Consider the following 14,034-nt stretch of genomic DNA (forward strand, 5'->3'; position numbering starts at 1 on the left):
CCTATACCCTGTTCGTGCAGCATACCCCACAAAATAGCAGTCATCAGCTTTGGCGTTGAACTTTGGGTTGGATTCCAGGTGAAGAAGGGTGCAAGGATAGCCAAAAATTCGGATATGAAAGACAGAAGGCTTGTGACCGTAGAGAATTTTATATGGACTCTTCATCTGGGATTTGTTGATCAAAACACGCTTTTGAACATAACAATCTATGTTGATCTCCTCAGCCCAAAAGAAAACTGGTAGCATGGAGTCACACAACATCATCCTTGCAGCGTCTTGCAATGTTTGATTTCTCCGTTTAGTGACACCATTTTGTTGAGGCGTTCGAACGAAACTATATTGATGCAGGATCCCCTTTTCTGCGCAAAAATGATCAAGAACAACATTCTTAAATTCCGTTCCATTGTCAGTTCGAAGCGCCTTCACTCGGTGATTAGTTTGGTTCTCTATCATTACAATGAACTTCTTAATCAGATCAGCAACCCCAACTTTGTTGGACAAGAAGAAGACCTATGTAAAATGCGAGAAGTCATCGATCACAACCAGACAATACGAATTTCTGTTGATGCTAATGACATTGACCAGACCAAATAAGTCCTTATGCAACAATTGGAGAACCTGGTTGATTGAATTGACTTGTTTTGGCAGGTGTGGTTTTCTATGATGCTTACCTTGGGCGCAAGATACACACTTTTCAAATGTGATGAAGTCTCTGATAGGAAGTCCACGCACCATATCATTCTTCGCAAGACGATTCGGATTCTTTGCGTTAGCATGTCCGAGTCTTCGGTGCCACAATATAACATTTTGTTCAAAGACTTTGGAGAAGAGGAAAGGTGACTTGTTTAGGAATGTTGCTATTCAGGTCAATGATGTATGCATTGCCATCCCGCTTTGATTTTACAAGAATCCAGTCTTTCGGGATAACAATGCCTGGCTTTACAATCAGACACTTCTTATTAGTGAAATAAGTTGAATAACCTTTTTCACAAATCTGAGAAATGCTCAACAGACTATGCTTTAACTCGGGAGCGTAGTTGACATTCTCGAAAGTCAGCACTCCATTTGATATAGTTCCTTTTTGAGTGATCTTACCGCCTTCACCACCCGCCAAGGAAACATATCCTCCTTTAAAAGTTTGAATTTCATTTAGCTAGGAGATGTCTCCTGTCATGTGCCTGGAACAACCGCTGTCGACATACCAGGGTCTAACGACATTCCTCCGCAACTGTTCCTGCACAATGAGCAGGATTATTTAGATTTGTGGACCAAGGCCATTACAAACTTGGTTTGACCCTTAACATTCATAGATTTATCCTTTGTACTTTTTGATTGTGAATAATTATTGGAAATACTTTCAAAGGGTGATGATGATTGGCTGGAAGTAGATTTGGGCACCCACTGGTATTTAGGTTTTTGAAAAATCATGGGTGTTTTCGAAATATTTTTCTTTTCTCTTTGTTCTGAGCATGTGGATTTTCGACCAGAATTGGTTGAAGATCCAGATCCTCTCTTTGATGAAATCAACCTTGGCTTAGCCTTATTCGATTTTTTCAAATTATTCGTCACTTGTTTATTTAAAACCTATTTTTTCGTTTGAAAAACAACCCTTTCCTTGTTATGATTATCCTTCCAATCATCATCTCGAGGGCGAGATCTTGAGGAATTTCTAGTTAAAGAACTTCCTCGAGACTCGTTCTCTCTCCTCGGTGAGGAAAAATGCACAAATGCCCGGTTGGAACAATATCGAGCAATGTGGCCGGCAGTACCATAGTTAAAACAAATTTGTTTTTGATCACGAAAACTGGTATTGCCTTTCTCTGATTTATTTTCTTTAATGACACCCTTATTTTTCCCACAAGTACATATACAAGATTCAGTTTGTGTGTTGGGTGAGGGTGAGGGTGAAGTGGATGGTGAGGATGAATTGGATGTGCTTAAGACAGGAACATCAAATTTGTCAAACAAATCATCAAACATATCAAAGAAATTTAAGTTGTCAGACTTTGACACATAATCATCACAAGACACAAGATGATTTTTGGTATCAGAAACAAAAGTAACATCATTAGAAACAAAATCATTAGGTTCAAAAACAATCTTATTATCAGACACTTTTTCTTCAGCTTCTTACTTGAGTTGACTTAATGGTTAATCTGCATAAGAAGTGGATACATTAGTACTCACAACCTGAGGACTACATCCCGACACAAATACAACAGGATTTCCATATTTATGATGTGCCTCTCTATCCATTTCCTCTTTAATCAAAGGGTTATACTGATAGGTGTGATTAAAAGGAGGGGGCACTTTATCATACCCTAAACCCTTTGACTGATTATTTTTAGATCTCAAACTATTTTCCATCATTGATGCAACTACTTCACTCGACGCACTAAATTTTCTGAAATCAAAATCCGCATTTTCAAACTGATGTTTTAATGCATCAATTTCAACAGTTAACTTTACAAGTTGTTATGTTACATATCTATAGTTAACACATTTATTGATGTATTCTTCCTGAAGTTTCCTAAAATCCTTTGTCTTTGCTTCTAATTGTGCTTGCAAAGGTCTCTGTCCTTTCCTAAGTTGATATCTCTCATATTGTAGATCCTCATTTTCTCTTTTAATTAATTCGATTTGATCATGTAAAAACTTAACAGTCTTAATACAAGATTGGGAACAAGCAGTTTCACTAACCTCTGGTTTAGCAGGCTCCGGCGTGATTTGAACCATGAATGTGAATTGGAGTTCCATCATTTCTGCGTCTGGGTCTGTTTCAACTTCTCCTTCAACAACATCATTGATTTGGGTGAGATGAGGATTTTCTGGTCCTAAGATACTCAAGGCCTGAATCTAGTCCTTCCAGTCAAATGACTGAGCTACCACTACCAGATTTGTAGTGTCATTGTTTACAACAACATTTCCTCGAATGTTCCCAATTGGTACCATCGTTCGATCAGTGTTTACTCGTCTGTCGGGTTTCGACCAATCACGAGCAAAGTGACCTGGCTCGTGACAGTTGTAGCAACGAAGGTTTCCCTTGTTAAAACCTACCTTATTTTCCGCATTCATTCCCTAATTTTTCTTTCTAATTTTCTTTAAAAATTTCTTTTCCTTGAATACTGCCATTGTAATATGCTAAGTAATATCCATTTCTTCAACATCCTCAGGATGAATTTGGTCTAAATCAGCAAATGACAATTGAGGGGGAAGTTCACCGGCTACAAAAGCATTATAACAATTTACTAAACCGGTTGCTAGACCCAAATTTTGGTCATTTTCTTTAGGAGCAAGGGTTGAAGTGGGAGATGGAGCGGGTGCCTTTGAAGATGAAGCAACTTGTGGACAAGAAACTGGAGATTGAACATTTTGCATGGTTGGATAGTCATAAGTTGAAAGTTGAGAAGCAGTGAATGGTTGAACTTGAGGAGTGGTTAAAGATGAAAAAGCATTGTTGGATTGAATCCCCAGATTCGTAGTGGAGTATGAATTGACATGGTTGATTTCTCTTTGCTTGTCATCCAAGTCACAAGATTTAATGATTGCCATTGTTTGAGCTAAAATTAGATGATTGAGGTCTTTTGTTTTCTTGATCACAACAACATTCATATCCCATGATTTTGGCAAGGAATTCAACAACTTTTTGTTGATATCAGATCCAGGCACAAAAATTCCGGCAGAACTCATTTTTATAGTGAGTGTGGTAAATCGTTGTAACTGAGTTTCTAGGGTTTCACTAAGAATATGATTGAACATATTGAATTTTTGTTTGAGCATATCCTGATGGCTCTGTTTCATGTCTTCGTTTCCTTCGTAGACTTCAATTAGAGCTTCCCATAGTGCTTTGGCTAAATCATATTCTCTGAAACCTTTAGCTATATCTGGAGATAAAGCCATGGTAAGAGTAGCCAGAGCCCTTTCTTGTTCTTCCACTTTTGCAAAATCCTCATCAGTGTAGTCTGCAAACACTTTGTCAATTATTGTTCCATTTGCAAGTGTGGTAGTAATCCTGATAGGTCCTCTGAGAATGCGACGCCGTACTTTGAAATCTTTGATCTTGATGTACTTCTCAATCCGATATTTCCATTCTGGGAAACCTTCGGCAGATAACAGACATGGAATATGTGTGGTTGGTCCCATTATGGAATCTAGTTCATGATGGATTGTTGAGTTTTGTGAGTCCATTTTTTTTGTTTGTTGTTTTTGGCTTTTTAGAAATGAACAGATCGAAAACTTAACAAGAAAACTGCTTAAAATAAAGAAGTTCAAGCAACTAAGGAGTTTACGGCCATACAAGGGATCACAACCATACACGCCAACCGTACACACAACCATGCACTTCAATCGCACGCTCGATTAAGGTCAGGGATCTTGAATGGAGTACGGTCGTACACGCGAGTCCGGCTGTACACACTTCAACTAAGCTCTACCGTACACACTGGGTTTAACCGTACACATAAAAAATACTTGAATTTCAGAGTAAATTTTGATTCTAATCCTTTGAATGTTGATCAGAAGCATAAACTCAATAGATAATCTCGAATTAGTCTAAAAAATGATGAAGTTTTTCTGGCCATACACACACGAAGATCCAATTTGACACTGATTTCGATCTGATACCAATTGTAAGTCTCGATTTCTAGGATCCAAACCAGTGATCAAACAGATAGCAATCAATCAGAATAAGTATGGAGTAGAGGAAATATTAAACCAAGCATGCACACATTAATATCACAAAAACTTCAGGTACACCTCGGATACACACACATACGTCACCCTCAAACTGGCACTGACACAAGCTATTTATAGGACCACTAGCTGTACATGCATGTACAACCGTACACCCATGTACGACCGTACACAGGGTGTACGGCCGTACACACGAGACCGGTCGTACACAACCACACAACATGCTACAAACACTATTACAAAGCTCAAAAATCCTACCAAGACTTATACAAGATGGATGCCTAGCCCAAACCACTATATTATGACCTATCAATAAGGCTTCATCGATTTCATTGATTTTTTCTTCAAGGAAATACTCTTTTCCCTCATATAAAAGATCCATCTTGATAGTTCACATCCAATTATTGTAGTTAGTGCCATCAAATCTCACCTTGGACATGATAGAGAGTAAGGAGAAACCCGAGTGGTAAGTAGACAACGATGGAGTAGAAGCTGTTGGATTAGGTGTCTATGCCCATAACTATAATTGGTATAAACTTGAATTGATGGTAGCACAGTCCTTTTGGGTTGCCTTCAATTTTTGCAATTAAATATGATGACTTTTAGAGAGAGAAGAATGATTTATTAATTTATTACTTGGTTAATAAATTAAATAGAAATCTAAATAAACGATTTATTAATGTATTATGGAAATAATATATTAATTATAAATCATATTGTTTAATTAATATTTAATTAGAAATTAATTTGGAATTAGTTTTGGGGTTAAAGGAATTAACTAAAAGTGTAGTGCATAAATGTAATAATGTTCAATAGTTGAGCATTGGGAAATTATAGAACCTCCCATATAGGGTGGATGAATTCTAGATACTCTCTAGGGTTTCCTTGGGCTTTAAGGGTGCCTTGGATGCCTTAGGGAGGAAGTTAAGGGATTAACGTTATCTTGGAGATACCTACCTTATCCAACACCTTCCTAGACTCCTATATAAACCCATTAGGGTTTAGATTTCGTGACTTATGCTTTCTTGGAGGCTAAGGCCGAAATTCTTCTTCATTCTTCTCTTTTAATAATGTTCATTGGTTACTAGGGTTTGTGTGTGAGCCATTAGAAGAACGACACTTCTGGCGCTTTCTACCAAAGGTTCTCAAGCTCGGGTTAAGATTGTTATTACTACATAATAATCAAAGGTATGTTTACTAACCCTAGAAGTTAATTTCGAAAAATATATAGGCTTCCTAGGTTTTTTTTTCTTTTGATGTTCAATAGTTGTATGTTCAATTAGAGAAAACATAGATCCAAGAATATTAAGGTTGCATGCACACATATAGATTGTTTGTTTTGCTCAAAACCATTAGTGCTATCAGTGCCTTGACTTGTTTTCTATTGATTTTGATTACAATTTTTTTGAAGTTGATCAAGTAGGGTTTATGGTAATTAATCCCTTTTAACTTAGGGTTTTCGCAATTTTGGGTTTCCTAACCCTAGATTTCGAAAATTTGGAAAAGGATTGTAACCCTTTCCCTAGGCCCACAAGATTTTGATTTTAGGGTTTCCTAATCCTATGATTTTCAAAATATGGCAAGGATTGAAATCCGTTCCTTTCTCCCCGATTGCCCAAATTTGGAAATTATGATTTTGGTAGGGATTTCTTAATTTTGGCATTTAACTCCTTATTTGATTAAGTAGATAAATGCAAGATTTTGTTTGATCCCTTCCTTATTTTCGAAAATAGCTAGATATGGTAGACATTTTTTTTTGGTAATTATCTTCCTACTTGTTAAAATAGATAATTGCTAGATTTTGTGTGATCCCTTCCATATTTTTGAAAATTAATTAGGGAGAGGATTATGTTAAATTATGTTGATAATTTAATGGATAATCCTAAAATTGAATTAATAAATTAATTAAATGTTTAATTAATAAATAATTATTAAATCATTTGTGTTAATTTTAAATCTAAATTTGAATTGTTTTAATTTTTGAAATTTAGTAATTAAACCTAGTATTTTGAAATATTTAAAACATACATTATATTATAAGTAAAATTTAAATGTTTAATATTTACTATATGTATAAGACAAGTCAGTCGAACCGATAGTACGCCTCATTCACGAAGCCGATTTATAAGGGGGGGGGGGGAATAAGGAAACTGCCTATAAAATGGTAGTTTAATGAGTGTACACTCTTAGCCACCGCCTCCTAGATTGGTGGAGGGTTGTTAGCCGAATGTGTTTGATAGGACAAATAATTCTCATTAAAAAGTATGATGAAATTAATAAAGTAACTGATGAGTTTATAAAACTCTTGATCGATTAGATCTTATAACAGGCAAATCAAGAAAGTAATAACAATAAGACAAAAACACAAGAATGGATCTGGATGAGTCGAATGATTTGATTAACTCAATCCTCAGCAGAGCTCGATGAAGAACTTCCGCTGTAGAGGATTCTAGGGTTACAAAAGATAAGAACGTAAATGCTTATAAAAATCTCTATCAAATCTTACGTTAAAGAATGCATGCAAGCATCTATAAATAATAAACCCTACAAAGAACTCACGGATGGACAGGCCCATACCGAAGACAAAACTGGACTAGCTAACAAGCCCAAAGACGCAACACTAACTGGACCTTACAATCTCCCCCTTTGCGTCAATTGGAGCGAGACTATCACTTCTTCTTGCTGGGTCCAGCTGCCGGAACCTTCTTGGTGGTATCAAACAGACGAGGGATAAGAGCAAGGATTATCTATCTGAAGCGAATGTACCACTGGATCATATCATCAAAGTACTTCTTGTCACCAACTGAGTTTTTCTTGCAACGATGAATAATCCCTAAGACATGTTCCAGGCTTGCAGTGGTGTAGAGATGTTTGTCTGCCAAAGAAAACAGGCATTTTTGGCCTTCGTTTCTGGTAAACATAACGGAATTTCTCTTCAGGTCTATCTTCCCCATCTGCATCATGTTCAGATCACTTGCTGAGCCAACAGGAGAAATAGTAGGCTTTTTCTTGAAGACACTCGCTATCTCCTGATCCATGTTGGCGACTTCCATGATGTAGCAGACAAGCATCCTCTTGAAGTGGTCAATGATCGGATCATATTCTGCTTCATTTGTAAGAAGGATGTTGTGCAAAATTATCCAGTCGTGCGGATTCAAGTTGGGAAGATCAGCAAGCGAAATGGCATGTTCGGGCTTGGCAGAACCTCTCAGCACCTTAAACCGAACGTTGGTGAAGTTTCCTTCCCGATACGGCTTGAGGACCCGAACATTGACTATCTTCTGAGCGCTCCATGTTTGATACTGTGGTTGAGCGGCCCTCAGATAGAATTCGACCAAATCCCTGTCAACCTTTGGATGAGGATGAGGGAACTCGGCAATGTTGTCAAAGGCATGGAAGACGAACGCCTTTCGGGTCAGTGACATGTCGAACTGAGAATCGACAGAATTAACGCGATCTAGTGAGATCACTGGTTCTAGCCACAAGATGCTTGGAGTTTCAATTGCTTCTTTTAGCAACTTCTCAAGAGTCCAAGGAGGAAAAAGGATTTTCCTACTCTCAAGAAGGTTGTGAGCTTCCTTCTGTTTTCTTTCAGCTTCTTCAGCCTCTCTAGCAACCCGAGCGCTGATGTCAGCATCCTTGTCTCGACCTTGCTATTTCAAGAGATCAGCAATCGTCTCTTTGTCGTCGTCACTATCTTTAGCAATTTGTTTCCCTTTGTCTTTTACACCCGAACTTGAGGCTTGGCCTGTTGGAGGAGGTTCGGTTGTTTTAGTTTCTGTAGAAGTGGGAGGCGGTTGAGATACATTTTCTCCCCCTTGTTTCGGAATGGACACGAAGTCAAGGATCCCTTCAATTTTGCTCAGGAGAGAAAGGGCAGGAGCAAGCTTTTCTGCGAGAGTTCGCCTCACAAAGTAGTTTAGTATCGGATCATGTGCTTCCAGGATGTTTGAAATGGCTGCGTGGACATCCGAAACACATGATGAAATCACCTCTCTTTCAGATAGAAGAGACTCAATCTCCTTTTGAGAATTGGAGAGTTGAAGATTCTTGACCTTAAGAGCAGTGGTCTTTGTATCAAGAGCATCCATGAGAGAGTTTTCAGCAGCTAGATCTTCTTGAAGCTTGGTGAGGCGCTCCTCAATGGTCGCCTTAAACGATGAGTTGTCGTCAGAGAGAGTTTGACGAAGAGTGGCAAAGGACTTCAGTTCAGAGGCAACTGAGGTAGCCAGCTTGTTGACGATGGGGTCAAGCTTCGTTTTAGAGGCTTCGATAGTTTCCTGTAAAGACTGCAACAGAGAGGAAGCATCGGTAAATAGTTTTTCGACTTTTTCGGTCGCAGCAGCACAGGCTTTGGTGGATGCATCAATTGCGGTAGTAGCTGAGCTCAAAGAAACTTCATGAGCTTTGGAAAAAGCATCAACAATCTTCTGAATGGCAGCTTCAGAAATGGTAGACTGTGATGAAGAAGAGGAGGCAATGAGCGAATCAATCTTCTCATGAAGCTCCTTTAGATGCTTCCTGGTGACGGGAGCATCATCATCGTCGTCACTCTGCACCTGATACATACTGTAATAGACCGAATCAAATGTCATGTCCTCCCCACCAAGAAATGGTTCTTCGTCCTCTGCTGCCTGAGCAGGAGATGAGGGTGGAAGTAAGGGTGGAGGTGAGGTAGTGGAAGTAGGTTCGGGTTGTGAAGTAGGTTCGGTAGTGGGAGTGGGTTCGGGTGCTTTAGTAGGAGCCCCCGTATAAGATACGTTGGTTCTTACTTAAGCTGTTATTGTGGTAGCTTCTGTAAAAATGGGAGCGGTACTGGGTTGGAAGTTGGTGGTATGTGAGTGGTGGAGGTTATGGGGGGAATGGAAATAGGAATGGTGACTGGTGGAGAAGAGATAGGTGAACTGGAAAAATGAACTTCTGGGGTAGGCGATCGTAGAGGATTGTTACCACAAGGAGACTCGTCAGAGTCTGAATTTTCTTCCTCAGATTCGCTTGAGGAGGAAGCTAATATCAGCTTTCGCCTGGGTTGGGTTTTTCTCTTCTTCATTGGAGGAGAGTGAGCAGCCTTGGTAGGTTTTCATTTCTTGGGAGAAGGGCCTTTCGCTCCCTTGCCAACCTGCTTGTCTTTTCCCTTTTCAGTCTTCTTTCCCCTTGGAGCAGGCTTATCAGCTTCGTGGATTGATTTGATCATCTCAGGAGTGAGCTCTCTAGGACCAGAGCGACGAAACTCCTTGTAGGTTCGGATAATACGGCTTTCAGCAGGAACGTCTCCAAACATCGACTCAGGGATGGAGCCAATGAATTGAAATTTTGATGCATCAGAGACAATGATCTTCGTGGTATGGAAAGTACCAATCGAAGATAGTGGAGAACCAGCAACAATGGGGACGTGATACTTGTCCATCACCCATTTTGTGATCAACGTACAGAATCGAGCGTAGGAGATCTCGGAGTGTCGAGACGTGGATGCAAGGCTCTGGATCAGTTGCTGCCACCGACCCATAATCTAGGTTGATACCATTGTAAACCCCATACAGAATCGTGATGAACAGACGACTCGCTCCGTCCGACCCAGCACTTTGTTCAGATAACCCCTTGAACAGCACAGTAAATAACCCATTCCACTGAGGAGGCAGGCACGATTTCTTGAACTTAGTGACCGTTGTCAGCACCTTAGTATATCCCATATTGTAGAACATAGAAAACAGGTGCCCCACTGGAATGGATTCAGGGTTAACCCTAGATGAATCAGGTTCAAACCCTAAAAGTGAGCAGAATCAGTGCTTGGAGATTGACGCCTTGTGATCAAGAATGTCGAAGAAGATCCTATCGACAGACTTGTCGTAATGAGCAGTGGCGAAAATTTGGGATAAACTCTCCATAGGAACAACTTCAGCTTTGGTGAGAGCAGGAGCAAGCGGCGAGTATTTGAGGCATTCGATGATTAGAAACATGAAGGCATCATAAACTTGGGGAGTAAGATCGATGATCAAACTCTGTTGAGGACGAATCGGCAGGATGTGGGAAGTGGCATGAACAGATGATGAATCAGCCATTGAAGTGAAGAAGATGGGAGAGATGATGAACAATAGAATACGTGAAGCTTTTCTTGCTCTCTGAATTTTGGGTGCAGTAAAGAGGTAAACAATGGTTGAAGTTACCTTATATACTGTGGGTAGAGGAGAGAGAAGAATCCGTTCCCAAATATTCGAGGGAAATACAAAGGGTTTTTCGGAGGTGATTGATAGGTGACAGTTGGTATCCCCGATGATTACGCAGGAGAGAGAAAACCGTCCCAATGCATACGCCTTCCCATCAGGCGCCGTTTTTAAACGAAACGGTTCCACTTCGCACGCCTGTCGTTCAAGCGCCGTTTGAAAATCAAATTGATTGGACTCCTGCCTGAGTCAACATCTTATCCCTTTAGAAAGGAACGCCATCTTAAATCAAAATTTCCACGTGGGTCAATATGAGCCACAACTCTTTTATAACTTCAAATCCCATTAAAAAATGGCTTGTAACTAATGAAACCAGAATTTTGGAAAATCAAAAAAGATTTTCGTGCTTAGTGTGTAAAAGATAAGGAAATAAAGCAACACATATAAGGGAATTTTTGATGTCAGTAAAGACACGAAACAATGGATCCCGGGCACGATTCTCTTCCTTCAAAGTCAAGAGAGACTTTAAAGTGTTTGTCTGGTTTCCCGTTGAATAACGATCAGACAGTTATTGAGAAGTCTTGAAAGGCTTCTTTTAATTAGGCTTATTTGGGTGGATTTCGGTTCAGTTCAGAATTCCTGATCTTGATATAAGACAGAAATCGAACGAAGTACTTGTGAGACCAATGTAGTCTATTGAACAAGTAGGTTTGAAATAATTTATGTGGCAATGTAACATAGTTTATGTAAAATCTCAAAAATAATAAATTAAAACTAGATTCCAAGGGAAGAAATGTTATGGGATTTAACAATTTCATAAGAATCACACACAAGGAAATTAGAGATTTCACTTTCCATCCCCATGGATAAGTCCGTCAATTCGTTAGTGAAAGCTAGAGCAAAGTTGATTGTTCACCATCAATGCATAGTAGGTGTTGAATTGTGGGTTTCACTTAGTACGTAGTGGCACGAAGCTAAGATCATGAACACAGAAATTGTGTAACCATAAACCTCAGTGGTAATTTCTGAGAGTCTCAAGGGTTACGTTTATGATGCGAATGAGATGGAGAAAAGTAGTGTAGATGGTGTAAAGAAACCAAAGTACCTCTGCTGTTTAAAATAAGGACCAAGCAGAAAACTCTTATCTCATGTGAGAAGAGAGTTAGGTAGCTCATGATTAGAATAATATGAAAGCCTAATTGGGAAGACAAGGTTTGTATGTACCAAGTCAGTAAGGCTTATTATTCAGAATCAGGTGAGGCTTTGGACACATACAACAACATGCTTCTAGGGACACTTAACTAATGAAAGAATTTGTCCACAAATATCCACAAAAAAATATTAACAAACACAAAGAAAATTGTTTTTGGAGTTTTTGATTTAAAGAAAGATAAATTAAAATTAAAATAATAAAATAAAGAAAAAAAAATGGAGACAAAAAAAAAATTGGAACCGAACCCGAACGTTCGGTCTATTCGGTTGCAGAAAAAAATAAATTTGAGAAAGAAAAGAGTTTATAGCCAAAGAAACTACCTTTGAGTGATAGGCGAAGATAAGATAATAGAACCGAACCCGAGCGTTCGGTTCATTTCGGCACACACATGAACCGAACCCGAACGTTCGGCTCATTTCGCTTCCAACTTTTAGTTTTGAGAGGTAGTTTTTGGTACTGATTCCGATTCCATCATTCCTAGCCCTTGTAGAATTTTATTGAAAGATGCTTCAGGAAGAGCTTTGGTGAAGATATCGGCCAGTTGATCAGTGGTTCGAACAAAGTGAATTTCGACGTTTCCATCTTCCACATGATCCTTTATAAAGTGATACCTCAGTGCAATATGCTTGGTCTTGAAGTGTTGCACTGGGTTATGACAGATCCTAATTGCACTTTCTGAATCGCAATATAGTGGGATCTTTTTCATATTGAGTCCATAATCACAAAGCTGGCTTTGGATCCAAATCACTTGAGATGTACAGGAGGCAGCTGCGATGTACTCTGCTTCAGCTGTTGACAGAGAAACACATGTCTGTTTCTTTGATTGCCAGCTAACCAACTTCCCGTCTAGGAATTGGCAGCCTCCAGTGGTGCTTTTCATGTCTAAACCATATCCTCCAAGGTCTGCATCTGAGTAGGCTTGAACGAAGAAACCTGAGTTTGATGGATACCATAGACCGAGGGAGGTTGTTCGTTTCAGATACCGGAGTATGTTTTTCACTGCAAGCATATGTGGTTCATGAGGATTCGCCTGAAACCTAGCATAATAACACACAGAAAACATTATATCAGGCCTGCTAGCAGTGAGGTACATTAAAGACCCAATCATCTGGCGGTATAGCGTAATATCGACTGCCGATTTTTCCAAGGATGGTGTGAGCTTGGTGCCGAACGCCATTGGAACTTTAACCTTTGAGTCTCCCATCATGCAAAATTTAGCAAGAAGAGTCTTGGATTATGCTTCCTGGTTCATAAAGATGCCTTTAGGTCCCTATCTAATATTTAAACCAAGGAAAAAGTTAATCGGACTCATTGAGCTCATTTCAAATTTAGTCTCCATCAGCTTTCTGAATTCAACTGTTAAGCTAGGATTCGTTGAGCCAAAGATGATATCGTCGACATAGATTTGAACTATCATAAGGTGGTTACCTTCCTTCTTACGAAAGAAGGTTAGGTCAACCGAACCTTGTTTGAATTTTGACATCTTTAAGAACTTAGTTAGCGTTTCATACCATGCCCTAGGTGCTTGTTTCAGACCATAAACTACTTTGTCCAGAATATAACAGTGATTTGGGAAATTTTCATTGACAAAGCCAGGAGGTTGCTCCACGTAAACCGTTTCTTCAAGTTCTCCATTCAGAAAGGCGCATTTCACGTCCATTTGGTAGACCCTGAAGTTCTTGTGTGCAGCATAGGCCGGAAATATTCGAACAGATTCCAGCCTAGCTACCGGAGCAAAAGTTTCTTCATAATCAATTCCTTCTTCCTGGCAGTATCCTTTCACCACGAGACGAACTTTATTTCGAATTACATTGCCTTCCTTGTCCATTTTGTTTCTGAATACCCATTTGAGACCAACAACTGAGGCATCTTTAGGAGTTGGAATGAGGCGCCATACCTTGTTTCTTTTGAACTCATTGAGTTCATCTTGCATAGCTTGAACCCAGTCAGAATGATCAAGAGCAGTAT

Source organism: Lactuca sativa, chromosome 8 (genome assembly GCF_002870075.4).
Source record: "Lactuca sativa cultivar Salinas chromosome 8, Lsat_Salinas_v11, whole genome shotgun sequence".
In the NCBI taxonomy this organism is placed as follows: domain Eukaryota; kingdom Viridiplantae; phylum Streptophyta; class Magnoliopsida; order Asterales; family Asteraceae; genus Lactuca; species Lactuca sativa.